General features: G+C 43.1%; 1 protein-coding gene across 1 annotated transcript in view; it reads right to left on the reverse strand.

The window, feature by feature from the left end:
- Positions 1-8,474: 8,474 nt before the first annotated feature.
- Positions 8,475-10,672, reverse strand: part of PER3 (period circadian clock 3) — an 8,844-nt gene continuing 6,646 nt past the window's right edge. Inside the window, exon 5 of the mRNA XM_008570263.1 lies at positions 8,475-8,513. The gene's annotated coding sequence lies outside the window, so the exon portion shown is untranslated. The remainder of the gene's footprint in view (positions 8,514-10,672) is intronic.

Genomic DNA, 10,672 nt, shown 5'->3' on the forward strand with positions numbered 1-10,672 from the left:
TCATGAATAAATAAAATTTAAAAATAAGTATGGGGAAAAATGGGGGATACTAATGTGGTGATACCAATGTGTACTTTTTCCAAATAAAGATATTTTAAAAAAAAGCAAGAAGCAATAACTACTATCACTATACTTTAAGTAAAAGACTTTTTTCATAATTGAAACTTAATTGATTATACATATTTCTGGGGTAGAATTGAATATCAATACCTGTATACTATGTGTGATGATCTAGTCAGGATAATTAGCATATGCATCATTACAAAACTTAATCATTTATTTGTGACGAGGACATTTGATCCCCTCTTCTAGTCATCTGACAACATGCAGTAAATTAACCTTGATTGTAGATGCCTAGCTTGACTGTACACCAACAGAACTGAGTTTTCCTAACTAGCTATTTTGTGTCCATTAACCAATTTCTCACTAGCCCCCTGACCTCCCCCTTTCCTGCCTCTACTAGTTCTGTTTTCCCTTTCTGAAGTTGAATTTATTATTATTGTTGCTGTTTTCTCTCTCTTCTCCTCCCTTTTTCTCCCCTCCTCTTTCTCTGGTCCCACTCATGAGTGAGGACATGTGGTATTTCGCTCTTTGTGCCTGGCTTGTTAACATAATTTTCTCCAAGCTCATCCATACTGCTGTGAATGGCCAAATTCCATTCTTTTCTAGGGCTGAGTATATATACCACATTTTATTCATCCAATTGTCTGTTCATGGACATTTACGGTGGCTCCATGTCTTGGCTATTGTAAACAGAGCTGTGATAAACATGCGAGTGCAGGTATTTATTTCTTCAATGTGATAATGTCCATTCCTCTGGATATATATCCAGTAGTGAGATTACTGGATCATGTGGTAGTTCTATCTGTACTTGTGTGAGAAACCTCCATACTGTTTCCCATAAGGGAGGTTCCAATTTACAGTCCCATCAACAGTGTAGGAGGGTTCCCCTTTTTCTGCACCCTCGCCAGCATTTGTTATTCTCTGTCTTTTTGATAAGAGCCATTGTAACTGGGGTGAGATGATATCTCAAGGTAGTTTTGATTTGCATTTCTCTGATGATTAATGATGCTGAGCAATTTTTCATACACCTGTTGGCCATTTGTATGTTTTCTTTTGAGAAATATCTATACAGCTCCTCTGCCCATTTTTTAATTGGATTATTTATTTATTTTTTACTATTAAGTTGTGTGAGTTCCTTGTATATTCTGGATATTAATCCCTTGTTGAATGCGTAGTTTGCAAATAACTTCTCCCACTCTGTAGGTTGTCGTTTCACTCTGTTGGTTGTTTTCTTTGCTGTGCAGAAGCTTTTCAGTTTGATATAATCCCGTTTGTTTATTTGTTGTTGTTGTTGCCTGTGCTTTTGAGGTCTTACTCATAAAGTCTTTGCCCAGTCCTACTTCTTGAAGTGTTTCCCCTATGTTTTCTTCTTAGTTTTATATTTCAAGTTTTATATTTAAGTCTTTAATCCATTCTGAGTTGATTTTGGTATATGGCAAGAGGAAGGAGTCTAGTTTCACTTAACAAAGACTGTTTTAATACCAAAAACAGTAGGAAAGGCTAAAGCTCAAAATAAAACCAATTCTTTAAATAAGTTTAGTTTTACAAAAAAAATTTTGTCCTTTTCTCCCCCCACTTCAGACTAATCAAAATTTCATCATAAACTGATTTGAGAAGCATTTGTCAAATGGAAATAACAGTGGAAAAGGTGCTGGAAGACCAGAGTGTTGGACTCAGTTTGAGTACAACCATACATATTCCAGGCAAATTGGTCCCCAGGCTCACTGTCCTCTTCTGTAAGATAGAATAATAATCCCTGATCTACCTGAAGCACACTGTTGTGAAATCAAGTATAGTAACTTGTAAATCAATTTTAGAAGAAATAACATGCAAGATATTTATATTAAAAGTTTAGACAACACAAATAAATTTCAACATAACTAACAAAAATCAAATAGGCAAATGGGGATTCCAATTATATAGTGTAGAAGTAGGCAAACATAATGTAAGCTTTCTCATGATTTTATTTATTTTGAGAAACAAATTTCTTTTAGGTTTCAAGAAGTACTCACCTTTCATCTACTTCAAGAAAAACATACCCTGGGGTGTGTGTTGTGGTAAAAATCTTTTTATCCACTGGGATTCGAGGATCTATGACAAAAATAGAAAAACCCATTTAAAGGCAAGTACCTAACTAATCATCCATGTCACTAACCACTTAATGTATTAAAAAGGGAACAAAATCTCTGTATCAAATGGTAGGAATCTCACTTAGGGGCCTGGATGCAAAAGCTACAGCTAAATGATAATTTTCATTATTAACTACATTTTAATTATGTCAAATTGTGATGCCTACCAAAGCTCACTTTAAACAGAGAGACAGTCTGTCCACACTGAATAGCTAGTTTTAACAAATAATCTAAAGGTAAAAATTGGAGTAACTAAAAAGTTTAATCCCCAGGGCATGAAGAAAGGGACCAGACGCCCCTCCCACAACCAGGCACACCATGCCAGCACCTCAGGGCTCACACAGAGACCTGGGGCATAGAGAAGGGAACTGGACACCCCTCCCACAACTAGGCTTACCACACCAGTGCCTCAGGGCCTGCCCAGCGACCCAGGATAAGGAGTTGTGACTGGACCCACCCTCCCACAACGAGGCATGCCAGGAGAGTGCATCAGGGCCCACCCAGGGGCCCAAGGCATGGAGAAGGGGACCAAACCTCCCTCCCACAACCAGGCACACTGTGCCAGTGCCTCGGGGCGTGCCTAGGGACCCAGGGTAAGGAGCTGGGGACTGAACCCTTCTCCCACAACCAGGCACACTGTGTCAGCACATTGGGACCCACTCAGGGATCCAGAGCATGGAATCAGGGATTGGACACTCTCCACAACCAGGCACAATGCCAGAACCATGGAGCAGGCCAAAACATCTCCTTCATGTGGGTGGCCCACCACAGCCACCACAATAACCATGGCTGCTGTGAAGGCGGCTAGATGCCACAACCACCATGCAGATGGTCCACCAACCACTGGAGTGAGGTGACACAAGGAGAGTCACCAGCAGAGATAAAGAAAGGAGGAGGATGTCTGTCTCCAAGGAGCCCATTTCATAGTGACGGAAGAGACATCTGCTCTATGATAGTATTGGGGGACCTGATCACACCTCTCAGCATTGGACAGATCATTTGGGCAGCAAATCAACAGAGTAACCATTATTCTTTCAGAGGGAGAGAAGAAATCTAGGGTGATTAGAGGGGGGAGGGGATGTGGAAAGGGGGTGGGGTGGGATTGGACAGGGGTATAAAGAATAATTGTAATTATTGATTTGATCAACATTATCTCAATGTTGAACCCCCAAAATATGTATAATCAATTTTTTTTCCTTTTTGTCTTTTTTACTGACCAGTAACGGGATTGCAACCCTCGGTGTCACACCCATACCGGGGACCGGCAACGGGATCACAACCCTCGGTGTCACGCCCGCACCGCGCTCAGCCAGTGAGCGGGAACCGGTCTGTATGTGGGATCCGAACCCTCGGCGGGAGCGCCGCCGCACTCCCAAGCGGCGCACTCTCCAGTGAGCCACCGGGCCAGCCCCTGTATAATCAATTTTGATTCAATAAAAATTTAAAGAAAAAGAAAAGTTTAGTCATATTTAGTGGTTGTACATAACTAAACAAAAGGATTTGAAATATTACTTAGTAACATTCACATGTTACTACATTGACATTCTTTATTTGTGTAATAATAAAACTGTATGGTCAGTGCGCTGTGATGCTAACTTTGAAAACGGAGTGACTGGCATATTAGGCAACGATCTGAGCTCAATGCTAACACTGCATTTGCTTATACACGATTTCATCTGCAAGAAGCCTTATATGAATGCAGAAACAGCATCCAGTTGAACGGAGCCACTTCGAAATACAGAAAAACACGCACACACCTCAAACACCTACCTTCCACCTCAGTTCACCCCGTGCTATGAGCCTTATTTATTGTAGTGTTTGTGTATTTCTTAATCATTTATCATGTGTAAAACTGCATTAATCATTTTTATTAGATTCTTGTCTTTTTTTAATGTGCATTTAAGTTTTTGAGTGCTGTGCTCCTGATCCCATGTTTCCGATTAGCCCTGTGGTTTTTATTGTGTGATTTTTGCGTACGATGGTAATTTGCAGGAAAGCATATGCCGCATTACATCAGAGCTGATTGTAACTTCAAGTAATACCTAGAAACTGCCTATGTATTGATACATGAGTTTAGAAATGTAGTTCTATATAGATCTAAACTATAATTTTTACTCAGGGAATTTCAAAACACTCCAAAAACATAAATTCATCCTTGTGCCCTCTTTGTGAAACAATTTCAGTGCTCGTATTTCACTCAAGACAGAAGCAAAAGGCCACACAATGGGTCATCAGTAGAGAAAGGACTAGAAGACTGTGTGTGTGTCGCCCAGTCCCATGCTGAGACCATTAGGTCATGCTATCTGTGAAGGAGATGCCTGCCCAAGAAGGCAAGGTCAGAGAACAGAGACACCAGTAAAAACCAGCTAAAAATGCCTCAAGAGTTTAGGGGCCAAATTGGAGACTCAAGCAATCTTTTCTGTTCTGTGACTGCAGTAAACAGGCTTTCCCATGCTCTCATCTGATTGCTGTCATTTCTACTTTTTATCTAAAAGCAGATCCTCCTGAGTTACCTTCGTAACCAGAGTGAATCTTCTCAACCAGTGCGAGACAGCAGGGCTCTGGTTCTGGCTGGGCAGAGCCATGTACGTGAATCAAATAGGGGATGATCCAAAATGGGGAGTAATACTTCTCTGACTCTCTGTCTTCACCTCTGCTGAAGAGATTAAAGATGATTAATGCTGGGGCCAGCCCGAGCGGCGCGCTCCCGCCGAGGGTTCGGATCCCACATACAGACCGGTTCCCGCTCACTGGCTGAGCGAGGGGCGGGCGCAGCACCGAGGGTTGCGATCCTGTTGTCGGTCCCGGTCCGGTACGGGCGCGACACTGAGGGTTGCGGTCCGTTGCCAGACACGAAAAAAGACAAAAAGGAAAAAAAAAAAAAAAGATGATTAATGCTGGTCCCGAGGCATTCAATTAGCCTACTCTGAAACGAGCCTGCGAAAAATGTTTTATTAGTAATTTCCGGGAGAGACATATCCAAATCTAAACTGTTTAAACATGTTCGTTTTCACAAAAAGGGAGACATTAGTTTAAATTTTCAATACCCAAGGACAATTATACTCCTTCATTACTCAATAAATAAGAGGTTTTATGGAGAACTGGCTTAGACTACCAGGAGTATGCAAACAGAACTAGTTATTCCATGACTTTTCCTTTGACCTCCATGCCCCAAGTTCCCACTCTGGCATTTCCACTTGTGCTGTGAAGAGGGACAGGCTTAACTGTCTTATCTCATGTGGCGACCTACATCAAGTGCCACAGAACAGAAAACTGGGTCCCCTGCAATCATGCCCCCAAAGCCAATTCTCAGTTGTCCCTTCCTAGACTCTCAAAAGAACTACTTTAGCTTCACAGATTCAGCTACTAGCTTGGCTGATGCAGGGTCCCCACACGTGCTTCAGCGCTGTGCAAAGATGCCTGGCTGAGGAAGAAAGAAAAAGTAGGAGCTAAAATCCAGCTCGGCAAGCCCTGGCCCCGGGGGCAGCTGGGGCACCTTCTTCTAACTCTCACACAGCAGCTCCAGGGGGCAGCTCTGCTTGGCAACTATGAAGACGATTTTCACTCCAGCTGCCCAGAGGACATTTCTACTTGGAGATGCCACTACCCCTTAAAGTCAAAATGCCCAAGATTGACTTATATGCCCCTATTTCTACCAACCATGCCTGTACTCTCCTACCAGCACTTAAATGCATGACTACTGACCCCAAGGTGTCTTGGGCACTGCCTGGAGATGCTCTAGCCCACCTGTGCTCCTACTCCCCACCTCGCACCTCCTCTCCTCGAACTCCAGGACCTCCTCTTACGTCTCTACCTTCTACTGAGGACCCTGTCTCTACTACACTGAGAAGAGAGAAGCTCTGGGAAGACAGCCTTCCCTCGACACTGCCTGCAAACGTCCATGCTTCTATTTTCTGGTTCCCTCCTACTTCTCTGAATGGATTTTCCAGGTGCTTCCAGTCCAGGGATTCTAAATACCGTTTATACACTGATGACCTAAATATCTGCATCTAACCTGGACACCTTCCCTGAACTCCAGACTCTCACAGAGTCTCCACTTAGACTTCTAACAGACACCTCAACCTTAATGTGTCTAAAGCTAATAGGCACCACCTTCTGTCCCTCCCCTCTCTCTTCTCCTACACTTTCTTCCACCTCAATAAATGATAACTCCAGCCAGAAACCCTGGTGTCCTCCTTGACTCCTCTTTTAATTTCACATCCCACATCAAATACATTAGTCAATTCTGATAACTCTCTCTTAGGAAAATATCCAGAATATCCGAATGCTTCTGCCTCTGCCACCGCAGACTGGTCCGGGCCCCAGCACCACTCACTGCACTGCCCTCACAGCCTTCCAACCCGCGCCTCCCCTCTCACCCCCCGACAGTATTTTCAACACAGCAGCCAATGCCACCCTTCTATAGTGTAAATGATGTTTCCTTCTTAAACAATGAAAATTCCCAGAAGCAATGACAACCCATGCCTACCATCCAGATCTGGTCTACAAATATTAATTAATGCCATTTCCCACCACAAAGAACCAGGGACCCTTAGGGAAATGACTGACTCCAAGCCTGGGGTGAGAAATGTCAAAGTCGAGTCTGGGACATCTCGTGCCTGAAACTGAGGAAGCTGCTGAAGACCATAGGGGAACGCTCTCGAGGGCACAGAAGCCAACTCAAAGCGGTTCTCACTGGCCATAGACGGGACCATTTGAGCATCACAAACATTAATGAGAACTTTATCTTTCAGAATTACATTAGTGATGGAAGAAACGATATGAGATCTGAGATTTGCTTCAAAATAACTTGGGAAGGGGAGTTGAGGAATTCCTGGTGGTGGAACAGGTGACACCAGATTGGCCAGGGGTGGAAGTCAGTAAAGCTAGGTGATAAGAACATATGGGCTCATTCTGCTGTTTTGTCTACTTGTGGGTTATGTTTGAACATTCCCAAAATAGAAAGTACTGGAAATAAGTGACAAACCTGAACACAACAATTCATCAGTAGTCAAAGCTCCCCACGGTTTGGTCCTGCTTGCTAGTCTTCTTCCTTCCTCCCTCCCTCCCTCTCCAGCAGCCCCAGCTCCCTGTTCTGCCCCCCGTGGGCCTGATGGGCTCCACTCAGGGCCTTCGCACTCGCTGTTCCCTCTGCCTGCAACACACTTCCTCAGACACTTCCTGTCCCTTGGACCCTGGTGTGGCTCACCCCTCACCTCCTTCAGGTCTGTGGCTCCAATTAGGCCTCTTTAGAGAAGAGTTCTTTGATCACCCCAATACAGCAGCAATCTGTTTTACTGTGTACACAGAGCTTACAGCCAGCCAACACACGGTATATCTAGACATCTGTTTATTATTGGTCTCCTCCTCACAGGATTTAAGGTACATGAGGACAAGAAGTTTGTTCTGATGCCAGCCCGTTAACAGTGCCTGGTTCAGAGAAAAGACTCCAAAGTATTAATTAACATAAAAAAAACACAACACTTACTAGTGTCCGGCAGTGTTTTAAGATCATAAACAACTCACTTGCGAATGGCCCAGTGAACCCACACCAGCTGGCTGTCCCACCTACTCACCTCTCCTCAGGTCATCCCTCCCCAGGCATGCAAATACTGTCAGCAACAGGCCCCAGCCCCTGGATATCTGACTAATCCCTTCCAAGGATCTCTCTCTTCTTTAAATACTTAGAACATTTAGTAACTTCAGTACTAATACTGGCAATCATAATGTCATGCAAAATATTTTTCTTTTTATTGTAAAAGTAACATCAACATATTGCAGTAAATTTGGAAGAGAAAAAAAAATCACTAGTAAATCCTACCTGAAATCAACTACTGTTAAAATTTTGGTCTATTTTCTTCTAGTTCACTTTCTCTGGACCTTTCTAAACCTTCTCGTAAGTAGAAATATCTTGCTTTCTTTATAACTATTAAAAATTTCAAAAGTTAATTTAAATGTGACCGAAAAACAAAAAGCAAACTAAAAAGAGCCCCAAACAATGGTCATTTAAAAGTGTACTTCACAGCAGTCGTTCTTATATGCTGCCAGGGGTCAAAAATTATCTTCCAGTCTTTTCTCCTATTGCAATACCATCCTATTTTTTCATGAGTAAGTTTCTTCTCAATTGAAATATAAACTCCTTGTGGCAAGGACCGAGTCTTGTTTTGTAGCCACAACAGAACCCAGCCGAATACAAGAGTCAAAATAAACACTAGATAAAATCAGAGCATGACCCACCCTTTCCGGCCTCCACAAGCCCCTTTACTTACCAGATCCTGCAGAAAAAGGATTTCACTGGCACGTGTTCATACTGTGACGCTGCTGGAAACACGGACAGATTGTCAGTCTCTCCCTCCTAGAGCAGCTCTTCCTCAGGCAAACAATGTTGCCCTATTACCAAATGACAAATCTTTTTTTTAAAAAAGAGAGAGGTCCTCTTGATTACACTAGGACTCTTCTCCCTTGGTGTGAGATCCAGTTACATTCCAGTATTTCCGAGAGCTTCTGTCTTATATCAGTATCCCACAGGTAAAACAATGACAGAGTCTGACTCATATCTTTCTTTCCCTTATTACTTCCCATAGTTCTTTCCACATTTCTATAACTGCCCATATTTATTATTTCAAACGTCAATGTAATGATCCAATTGACACAATGATTTTGGTGGGGATATTCCATTCCACTGTAAGTCTGGACATCTTTCAAAAATTAGGAATTGAGACTATTTCAGCTTTTAGTATATGATATGTAACTTTCTTTTTCTTTCCCTGGAAAATTTTGAAAAGTTGTATCTCAAGGTAAATAATATGGTCATTTTATGACTCACATCATGTATTCATAAACTAATATACAGAAGATTTTACCAACTTACAGAGAGGCATCAATAATAGTGTTTTCTGGGCCGAGCCCGTGGCGCACTCGGGAGAGTGCGGCGCTGGGAGTGCAGCAGCGCTCCCGCCACGGGTTCAGATCCTATATAGGGATGACCGGTGCACTCACAGCGTTCACTGGCTGAGTGCGGTGTGGCCGGTCTCAAAAAGGACAAAAAAAAAAAAAAAAAAAAAAAAAAAAAAAAAAAAAAAATAGTGTTTTCTCCCACCCTCATGCCAGTGATTTGCATTCATTTTATTGATTTTTCCATCAGTTTTATTAATGTATGAGCTGGCAGTCTGGAAATGTTTAAATCTGCCTATCTTTGGGGCAAATGAGGGGGCTGAACCTTCTCTCAAGCATGTGTTGACTATATGTATTTCCCCGGATATATTCTTTCGGTATTTGTTCCCTGGAATGAAAAGTCCTCAGGTATAGGAACCACAGAAAACTGTGAGGTGTTTAAAAAATATACACTGCAGGTAGCATAAATAGTAAGAATCCTAAAGAACCAAAATACTGCATAAGTCCAGGTCTTTGCACTTCTAAGAAAAGGATCACAGGAAGAATCAGAACATGGCCTCTGCTGTAATGTAAACTCGCTCACACTGTCTCTCCATCACACCAGGCACCTGAGCTCCAACTGTGATCATGAGACGTCCTGCAATAACGTGAGCAAGGCTGTGATCTCAGATGGTAGATGTGAGCCCAAGATGCATTTCAACGCCTAGACTGTGAATGTGTGAATGCTTCTTGTTTTTGGAAGTGTGTTCTGAAGAAATAGTGCTGTTGAGCTCTTTTACCTGCCCATAATTCCTGCCGACTGGGCCAATTGTCGAGCTAGGGCTGGGTCTGGAGCTCACAGACCCCTCAAGCCTGTTGTCCAGGCTGGGTCATCAGACTCTTTACATGCCAGGCTGGGTCACGAGACCCCTCACACACAGGTCTATGAGTTAGGTAACAAGCCAAAAGGTCCTTGGAGCCATAGGTTTGAGAGCATGGCTCCATGGGCGGATGCCCGAGGCACTCAACTCCAGCCAAGCCATGGCGCCGTGCATATAGGCACTAACTCCACCCACACACAACTTATTTACAAAGAATGTGCCGCACCACCTCCAACTCAACCAGACCTAAGGCAAGGAGGCCTGATCAAACTATTCTATTTTCCCAACAAGTGCTCAGATCCTTCTGAGAGGTTCATACAGCAAATGTTAAACGGAAACATGTTCTAATGCAAGACCAAAGGCTGACAACAGCTGAGTACATGGCTTCTTCTGTCCTCTTGATGTTCTATGGGGATCAAGGACGTAACATGGGCGCAGTCTAGAAGAGCTGTGAAATTAACCAACTGCTCTCAGTGAGAGTTTGAATCCTTGAGATTTATAAGGCAAAAATACAATATGAGGAGAAAATGATGCACGTCATATATATGTATTTTTTATTTTTTATTTTTTTTTGGTCTTTTGTCTTTTTTTCCGTGTCCGGCAACGGATCGCAACCCTCAGTGTTGCCCCCGTACCGGACCAGGGACCGGCAACGGGATTGCAAACCTCGGTGTTGCTCCCTCGCCTCGCTCAGCCAGTGAGGGGGAGCCGGTCTGTATGTGGGAT

This window comes from Galeopterus variegatus, unplaced genomic scaffold (genome assembly GCF_000696425.1).
Source record: "Galeopterus variegatus unplaced genomic scaffold, G_variegatus-3.0.2 Scaffold585, whole genome shotgun sequence".
Classification (NCBI taxonomy): domain Eukaryota; kingdom Metazoa; phylum Chordata; class Mammalia; order Dermoptera; family Cynocephalidae; genus Galeopterus; species Galeopterus variegatus.